We start from the raw sequence: 8,703 nt of genomic DNA, 5'->3' as shown, positions 1-8,703 counted from the left end.
ACCAAATTTAGTACCATTTAGTACACGAAATGACAAATTTTCAAAACTACCGACATATTTCAATCCTGCACTCCAACAGTAATATTAATTTAATCTAAATTTCAGGATCTCAACCCTATCCATTGGTAACATTTAGTACGTCAATCCTACACTTCAAAAGTAATTTTAATTCCAAAATTCTGGAGTCCAACTCTATCCACTTAATCAAGCTGTACCAAATATAGTACAATTTAGTACACATACGTACTATGCTTCCATACCTTAATTCTATATTCTAGAAGCAACCATTATTCCAAATTTTAGGTTTCCAGCTCTCTCCGTTCAACCAAATCCAAATTGTACCATATCTAGTGCCGTTAAGTACTTTTCGTACACACAAATAGGAATTTCCAGTAATTCAACAGTAATCAGAATTCCAAATTTCAGGTTTTAAGCTCATCCGTTTAAGCAAAATCCAAATTGTACTATATTTAGTACGATTTAGTACTTTTCGTACCAATAAGTGCGAATTTCCAAAACTACCTCAATTCTACACTGCAACTGTCATTTTAATTCCCAGTTTCAAGACTCCAGTTCTATATGTGAACCAAAATCCAACTTGCACCAAATTTAGTACCATTAAGTACTTTTCGTATACAAAGGTACGATTTTTTAAAGCTACCTCAATACTGTATTCCAACAGTAGTCCTAATTCCGATTTTCAGGATTCCATCTATATACACTCAACTAAATGCAAATAGTACCAAATTTAGTACCACTTAGTACTTTTTAAAAAACATAAGTACGGAAATCTTAACCCATTTCTATACATCAACACCACTTCCCAACCTGTATTCTATACAAAATTTCAAGATTTTAGCTATGTCCCAATTTAGATTAGGCGAGTTTACTTGCGGCAAATCTTTGTTTGTAGGAGAGAGGGGCAAGGGGTATAGAAATGAAAAAAAATTGCTCGTACCGACAATTTTCTGGCAATTCGTTTTGTGTATTTAGTATTTGTTGACATTTTATATATATTTAAATGTGAAAAAAACAACAAATAAAAAAATATTTTGGAAACCGAATTGCCTTGTATAGACGCATGGAGCAAGTTCAAAAGAGAACGATAAAAATTGACGCAAGTAAACTCGCCTAATATAAATCAGGACTATATATGTTCAATATATGTAGAATTAGAACTAAATTTAGTACTTTTAGTACACTTATAGGTCGAATTTCCAAAAACCCTTTTGTACATCTTTCTAACTTTCCATCAGTGACCCACATTCCAAATTTCAGAATCCTAGCTCTTCCCGTTCGCCTAATACAAAGTGTACCATATTTGGTACATTTTAGTACTTTTCGTACCCTTCTAGTACGAATCTCCAAAAACCCAGCCTTATCTCACGCCTACACACCAAAAACAACCCACACTCAAAATTTCAAGCTTCTAGCTTTAGCCGTTTCGTCTGGGCGATGAACTGTCAGTCACTCACTCACACACTTAACACTAAGCTCTTTTATATACATATATAGATATGCCGAAAATGTGAACGTCAATTTCGGACAAGAAATTAAAAAAAAGAATCATCATTTTTTTGATAAAAATTTCCCAGTACTTTTTTCAACAATGACTTTTTTTCAAATGAAAGTAACTACATTTTTCGTGCGTAGTATCAAAGAATGAAATATTCTACTTCAAATTTCACTTTAAGTCTCAAAGCAAACTATATATTTAAATTTAGAAATTTACAGTATAAAAATAACAATATTGGCAACAAAAAAAATTTTTTTGACTTCAATAAGTGTTAAATGAACACCTTGCCAAAATGTGTCAAAATCTTCAATAAGACTGCATCTTAGGAGTATTTCGTCAAAGACAAAATTATTCTACGTCAAATTTCACTATTAATTAGAAAAGAAACGCAAAATGTTTTACAAAAATATTCCTCATACGATTTAACTAAACACATGTGATCTCAAAAATAACCTTCAATAGCCGCAAACCTATTTTCTTCATGGACATTATTGTAGCCAACAGAAAAATACATGAGGTCATAACTGATAATATACTCTTTAAGGGCTAGTGGTGAAAAATTCATTACGCGATGAAACATTTTTTCACCACCTAGACCTCCACAGAAGGGCCTTTCTGAAACTGTTCTACCACAGTTCCGTTAGAAATAAAAGAAGTTATTCGAGTTTCAAATTGAAAATCTATGAAGCCACGTTTTTCTCTACATTTGCCGTTATAAAATTAATTTTCGAAGTGACCCAGAGAAACCAAAAGTATTTTCGTGGTCCAGGGACTCCAACTAAACAGAATTGGTATATTAGAACCCCTGAATATTTTTTTTGTAGCACAGTTTAATTAAAGCCCCAGGCCTCCGTATTGCAAGGGTACTTGGAAGCATGAAGGGGAGTCAGTAATGTTATGGGGATGTTTTTCTTTTTATGGAGTTCGATTTATACAAATGTGCTGGAAAACGCCGCAGCCCCCTTTGCTGAATGACCGATTTGATCGACATTAAATCCGAAACATCTTTGATAAAAACAGACAAATATCTTATATAAAGCTAATAATAATAAAGTCTTGTTTTTCTAAAAATTAATCCACGAACACCACATACATAATTTTATATGGGCAAAGATTCTTTTTTATAAAATGAATCTGTTACATTTTCAGGAGCATAAATCATAAAGTGGAATTATTGATATATCAAAGAGCATTCGATCACGAAATAGGACTCAAATATACCCCTCCGATCACAACATAGAAAAAAACTCGGTTCTATTTGAGTTTTATTTTGTACAACTGTCGTAATGCCAGCAATGATGATGATGACGGTTATGACGACAGCATTTGGTTCCTTCTTCCTCAGTGGAAGTGCGAGTGGTGCTTGTTGGCTCTATCGCTTGCCTGTTGTTGCTGTTGCTGCTACTGATGTGCTATTTCTGTTTGTTACCACTGCTATTACCACTTCTACAACTACCACCACCACATGCAATACCATTGCCATTGTCATACCAACCAGGTTAATAGCACTACTCGTGCTGCTCAAACGATACTCGAAACATACACACCTGCACATAAAAAAAAAACAAAAACTTACCCCTATTGAACGGCATAGCTAAGGAGGTGGACATATGACGAATGAGCTAAAGGACGAATGAACGAATGGACGGACAGGAGACATGTACGGTGGAGGTAAGGTGCCAACGACAGGTTCTTTTTTACTAGGGAGTTTTTCTTGTTATTGTTGTTGTTATTATTGCGCTCATTTCATATCAATTCGATTTTGTTCTAACTTAAGTTTTGTGGTAACAAATAAACTACAAGTTAGTCACTCGTCGTCAAGGATACTGTGCGTTACATATTTTGCTAGAGCTCGCGACCAAAGACATTCTTTTTATTCGTTTTTTGTATTTCAACGGTCTGTTGCCCTAGTAACGAAAGCAGTGTTGAAAAAAACGACCACAACTCGGCTGAAAAAAAGAACAAAATAACAGTGTAAAAAAGAAAAGAAACTCAGTCATTATTACACTCTGTTGCCAGCAATTCTGAGAAATATTTACATATCCTACGGGTCACAGGCATATTAGCGAGGCCAACGACAGGCGAACATACAACTTGGCGAACTCTAATGCATTTTGCCAAACAGAGATAGCAGAGGAAGAAACAACAACGATAGCTGTTAGAAGACAGTAGCAGCAGCAGCAGCGACGTCTAGTATGACGCCTAACATCTAGCCAAGCTAGCTAGCAAGCAAGCGATGTGCCTAGACTTGTGCTAAAATCGTAACAGAAATTCAAATTTCAAAAGTAGTCGAGAATGAAAGCTCAAAGGATTAACATGCTTTCCAACAGCAAGGATCTAAACTAAGAAATATTTGTCAACTACTATCACCATTGTCATCATCATTACCGTCAGTGATATATTTAAGAACATTAGTGTGGAACAGCAAACAAGAATATTTCAATGACAATTAAATGAAATTCATTTAATTCATTTTAATTTTTTTATTTGAATTTTTGATTTAATTTTTATTTGGATCATTTCCGAAAAAAGTGTTTTGTGTTTATTGTATTTTTGTAAACCCAACAAGAAAGTGGTATTACGTTTTTGCTGCATAACTCCTAAGACTGCATCATAAAACAAGGATTTCATTGCGAACAAAACAATGTAAGTTCTTAAAACATTTAAAATATTACTTTTTTATTTATTTTTTAAATATTAAATAGTTTTGGTCTAATAAAAAAGAAGAAAAAAGAAATAATGATCAGCGTTGACTCTTGGCACTGGGAGAATTCACAGTTGTTATCTGTTCGATTCTGTGGTTCTTTGGGTGTCAAATGTTAATGCGATCTTCGCATCCAATAAAAATCAGTGAAATGGTATTATAAATGAATTAAAATTAACTCATTTTCTTTCGTTTGTTGAGTGTGAGTTTATTCTGTGCACAATGGGCATTTAACATGCTAAATCGTTGGGCAATTAACAGTCAGTGCTTATGGGATAAAATTCCCAAAGTACACTGAACAAAATTTTGTATATCCACAATAATTTTTATGCATAACAAATACAGTGCCTCAGTATAGGCTATGTATTACAATTACAGTTTGGATTTAATAAAAACGTTTAAATATCATCAAATAGTTTTTTTTAATTATAAAATAAAATTATAGAGTTTCTACTTCAATATTAAAATGCATAGTAATTGTTTCATTTTTTTTTATATTTGGGTATAAAGATTAATTTTGAACACAAAGTAATCAGCGAAATGTTAAACAAAAACACAACGAAAAGGAAAACAAATAATGTCGAAAATTGAACGGCCAATCAATTGTTGAAATTCATAGATTAAACCTCTAAATATAACTCTATTTTGGTTAATACTTTCATGCAATAATGACAAATGCCGCTATTTAGTTAGGCAGTTTGGCCCTAATTTGATTGTTTAATATTGTGACCGTTTATGATCATGATACTGTGAAGTATCAGATATTTTTCGAACATATTTTAGATTTTTATTTTAAAAATTCGAAAAGTCTGGTTTAAACTTTTCCTAATTTTGAGAGCAAGCAACCAACATTTTTTTAAGTAAAATATTACAAAAGACCTTTTCTTCAAAAATAACAATTGATTCTTTCGTTAATTTAGTTCCTTACCGTCGATCTATTCGTTCTATTTAGTCTTCACTAGTTCCATTTGAAAATATGCTGTTCAATAATTTGTTAATATTCAGAATAAGTCCTGATTTATATTAGGCGAGTTTACTTGCGGCAATTTTTATCGTTCTCTTTTGAACTTGCTACATGCGTCTATACAAGACAATTCGGTTTCCAAAAAAATTTTTTATTTGTTGTTTTTTCACATTTAAAGATATATAAAATGTCAACAAATACGAAATACACAAAACGAATTGCCAGAAAATTGTCTCCTACAAACAAAGACTTGCCGCAAGTAAACTCGCCTAATCTAAATTTGGACTAAGTGCTTAACAAAAATATGTCCAAATCTATTTTTTTTTGTTTTTTTTTAATTATTAATTTTTAATTATTACTACCATTTAGAAAATCAAAGGTTTTAGGTTTTTATGCATTTCTGGCCGAATGGAGAGCAAGTCCTAACAAAACAGCAAATCCAGCAAGCAAATCCTAACAAAATTATGGAGTGTACATATACGTTTAGACTACAGCTTCTATCGTGACAAAGTGCATTATCTCGATTTAATTGGTAAATCGAGCTGAATTTTACTCGATTTACCATACAAATCCACTCAATATCTCGATTTCCTCTAAATCATATGCTAAATCGAGATAATTTCAAATACAACCCTGCTTTGCCGCAAAAAAATAATCGTTTCTCCCTAAAGTATGCTTTAAAATAAATTAATATTTAAAATAACTGATTGACCAAAATATGTCAACTGCTAAAAAATTTTAGCATTCATAATATATACTACTTGCATTCATAATATATACTACTATAATTTAGAACGACAAAGGTTTTTATGCATTTCTGACCTAATAGAGAGCAATTTCTGAGAAAATTGTGATAATATTGGTTGAAAATTGCCACAGACATCATAGAAGCGGAGAAATGTGTATGTGTACGTAAACAAATAACAGCTGACAAATCCACTTCATTTCATAGCAGTCTAAACAGTTAGGATTTAATATTACGATTAACGAATCGAGTTGATTTTGTATGGTAAATCGAGGTAAATTGAGCTCGACTTAGCAAAAAAAAATCGAAATAATGCACTTTATTACGATAACAGCTATAGTCTAAACGCGCTTTAAATCAAAATACAGTCCTGCTTCGGCCCGAGGTCATTCTAATAAAACAACTTTTGCTTTATTTGATGTATTTTTATTTTGTTTCCGATATTTCGATGGTCTTCGACGATCATCTTGAATTGAAAACTTAACAATTTTGATACATAAATATAACAAAAAATATATTTCAATCGTAATAAGTCTTGATTTAGATTAGGCGAGTTTACTTGCGGCAAGTCTTTGTTTGTAGGAGAGAGGGGCAAGGGGAATAGAAATGGAAAAAATTGCTCGTACCGACAATTTTCTGGCAATTCGTTTTGTGTATTTCGTATTTGTTGACATTTTATATATATTTAAATGTGAAAAAACAACAAATAAAAACATTTTTTGGAAACCGAATTGCCTTGTATAGACGCATGGAGCAAGTTCAAAAGAGAACGATAAAAATTGCCGCAAGTAAACTCGCCTAATATAAATCAGGACTAATTTGTAACAAAAAAATTATGAAAATATTGGTTAAAAATTGCCACAGAAATTACGAAAGCGTACTAAAACAAGTAACAGCTGAAAATCTACATATTTTAATTTAATACAGAAGGTACAGTCTAATGCGCGATTTTTAATATTTGTTTACTTATATATACACATAAAGAAATGTACAATTAGTTTGTATCAAATTCATCATATAATAGAATTGTAACTACTACAAAATGTCGAAAATATATTCATATTATACATTACTTCTACTAAAACTTAAAAAGGGACAATTATGTTACATATATACACCAAATATGTTTTACCAAAATTTGTCATTTAATGCGCTACATCATATAGAAGTCTATTTATGTTATTGTCAAGTCCCATTTCCTGTTGACACAATTAATATTTAATTCAAACACTAATGACCATTTCTGTTTATTTATTTCTTTTTTTTCAATTTCATTTTAATGTTTATTTCCCCAATGTAATTTACTAATTCACTTTACTCATAAATGCAATGAATCAATGAATGACATATGTGCATGTGTATGTCAAGACACTATGTATTGACTAATGAATAGACATCAGACTTGAAAGGAACTATAATCAAAAATCACTTCGTTGAACATTTATTTCCCTTTGAAATACTATTGAAAGACATGCAAACCCCCGGCCGTCACCTCCCGCCCACCATTGAAGACAAATTGACATTGAAAAGTGTTTGAAATGCGTCTAAATTTATTTTTCATACTCCGCCCGCCGGCCTCTCGTTGGGTGGCAATAATAGTAATTGGCGATTTGCTATTAACTGGTCGTCGATATAAAAAGGTCGGCGAACCAATGCGATTTATTATTTATTAATTTCACTAGCCCACAGACATCAAAGGAATTGCCGTCGTTGTCCACGGTATTAGTTCAAGTCATTCAAATGCATACTTTAAGGCGTCCACACATATTTTATTCAGTTATTGTGTATTAAAAAATGTACATGAGTCGAAATGTGAAAATATTTTGATCGAAAACTTTAAAATTGAATACACACAGAACAATGGATAATGTTATCAAATTGTGAAATAAAAATAATTTAGATTTTTTATTCCCAAAAAAAGACGTTTAAACTTAGAGAATTGGGATAAATGCACATCTTTTATAATTGAAACCTCTTTCGCGGCTGGAACCACAGGGAACATGATCTAAATCGATTCGATATGTAGATCGAGATACTTTTAGGAGAAGTCATTATTTTGTTTGGTGCAAAAACAGGGTTGTATTTGAAATCATTTCGATTTAGCGTTGAAGCGCGTTTAGACTTTGCCTTCTAAATCGAGGTACGAAATCCTAGCTGTTTAGACTAGTATTAAAATTAAATTAAGTGGATATGTCAGCTGTTATTTGTTTACGTATACTTACACATTTCACTGAAATTAGGCAAATGGTTAATCATTTTTTTTATAATTTTGTTAGGAATTTATCTCCATTAGGTCAGAAATGCAAAAACACATTTGTTTTTTAATTATAACAATATTTATAATTATTGACTAATTTAAAAGCATACTTTAGAGAGAAACCTTTATTTTTTGTTCCAAAAAACAGAGTTGTATTTGAAATTATCTCGATTTAGTACAGGATTTTGAGCAAATCGTGATAATAAATGGATTTAATTTTGTTTGGTAAATCGAGGTAAATTCAGCTTGATTTAGCAATTAAATCCAGATAAATCGGCTCGATATGCAAATCGAGATACCAAATACTAGAAGATTAGACTGGTATTAAAATGATATAAAGTTGATTTGTCAACTGATGTTTTTCACATTTGCTTCGTCTTATTTCGGTGGCAAATTTCCAATCAATAATTTCATAATTTTGATAGGAATTGCTGCAATAAAACACATGTTCAGGTATCATATTTTTGTTAGGAAACAATTTTGAATTGTAAAGTATTTTGTAGCATATATTAAGGAG

Source organism: Musca vetustissima, unplaced genomic scaffold (assembly GCF_032173495.1).
Source record: "Musca vetustissima isolate MV318-11 ecotype Yass unplaced genomic scaffold, APGP_CSIRO_Mvet_v1 utg24870, whole genome shotgun sequence".
NCBI classification, from domain to species: domain Eukaryota; kingdom Metazoa; phylum Arthropoda; class Insecta; order Diptera; family Muscidae; genus Musca; species Musca vetustissima.
Note: the sequence above shows the minus strand (reverse complement) of the source record.